This window comes from Trachurus japonicus, chromosome 21 (assembly GCF_045865225.1).
Source record: "Trachurus japonicus isolate A0001 chromosome 21, Traja_1.0".
NCBI lineage: Eukaryota > Metazoa > Chordata > Actinopteri > Carangiformes > Carangidae > Trachurus > Trachurus japonicus.
The window spans coordinates 10,061,016-10,062,561 of NC_140927.1; the positions used below are offsets into that span (position 1 = coordinate 10,061,016).

General features: G+C 35.5%; 1 long non-coding RNA gene across 1 annotated transcript; it reads left to right on the plus strand.

Annotated features, from left to right (window-relative positions):
• Positions 1–351: 351 nt before the first annotated feature.
• Positions 352–1,343, plus strand: LOC146964777 (uncharacterized). Its single transcript, XR_015034581.1, has 3 exons — positions 352–602; positions 1,038–1,090; positions 1,208–1,343. It is a non-coding gene; the product is annotated as an uncharacterized LOC146964777 (long non-coding RNA).
• The last annotated feature ends 203 nt before the right edge of the window (positions 1,344–1,546 follow it).

The window sequence follows — 1,546 nt, forward strand, 5'->3', positions numbered from 1 at the left end:
TAAAGGACTATTCTTTTTTCTTTTTTTGCCCAATCAAATTAACCTGTCATAATGATTGATGAATCAAGCTAAAAATGTTATTGATGACTTTACAGTAGATCTTGGTGTATCTTCAGTTTACCTCAATAAATATATCAGAAGCCTTTACCTCCTTAGCCTTACGTTTGAATGGATCTCCTGTCTCTACTTGATGCAGCACAACTGAACAATGGGTTACACTTAAGTAACTCACTCTAAAAAGAAACTCAGAGGAGCTTTTAACACCACTTGATTTAATACATGGACACAAGTTAAAAATTCTAATTAGTTGTTTTAGAGCAACCTTCTAAGTTGCAAACATTATTTTATAAGTTGTGTTCAAATAATAATGTTGGTAATTACATCAACTTAATTTTGCATGTGATTTAAACTCAAATTTCATTGTTAATGGCTTTAAAACCAAATTCAAGTTGTACTTACTTAACTAAGTTGGCTTGATAACTTAATTTTTCTCCACAATGACATTACAATTTCAAGCTCCCACCCACATAACATGCCTGGACCAGTTCCAATAGCAAGACGGTGTGTTAGCTGAAGAAACTCAATATAAAGGACATTTCATGGTGAGTATTATTTCCTTTACAGTTCTACGAAAATAATGAATTTGCACGTCTTTCATTACGTTTCATTGAGATATGTGCTGAGCAAGAGAGTCAATGAGAAAAGCCTTATTCAAGTTTTGCTTGTTTCACCATGTGGCCATATTAAGCTATGTAATGTTATCTAATTTCATATAATTTGTTCATTCACATAGATGGCTGAATTTTTCCACTATAGGCAAATTGTTGTTTGATCAAACTGTGGATATTTCTGCGAGGGATGTGAAACTGTGTACATTTGAATCCTCTACAAAGACAGGGTTGCTAAACCATTGCAGGTTGTGCCATGGTCATTGTGGGGAATATCTACCATGTACAGTTCACATTTGAAAATACACGAGTTTGTGACATGAATGGCAATTTTAGCACTAATATCTATGGAATATTTGTCTTCCACAGAAGCTGAAAGCATATGCTGCACCTTACTCCCTGCAAGAAGACCTGCTAAAGAGGTATGGATCTTACCATTATGATTAATCAGACTATGATTTGTGGCTCAACTGATTAACTGAATCCTTACACATACTACAAACTTAAACACTAACGTATGTTTTAATTTACTTTACTAGGACAATGATGAGTTTGAGGCCAGCCTTGATGAAAACTGCTATCACTGGTGACCAGTCTACCCCTGCATCTGACCACGGACAGCAGCCACTGTGGTGGAGGGAACAAAAGGATATCCCAAGGCGCTGTGCTTTGCTGATGGACATATAACCTGAGATAGACCAACTACGTGAAACTTATATAGCCTACATACTTTGGAACCTTATCAGAAGTTGTTCCCCGAATCTTAATGGACTGAAAGCCATTGCAAAAGTGATGAGTCCCAAGAAGAGGTGTTTTGTTGTTGTTTTTTGAATATTGTGTTAAAATACTGAACTGCAGTTTGAAATAAAAAAAATGTT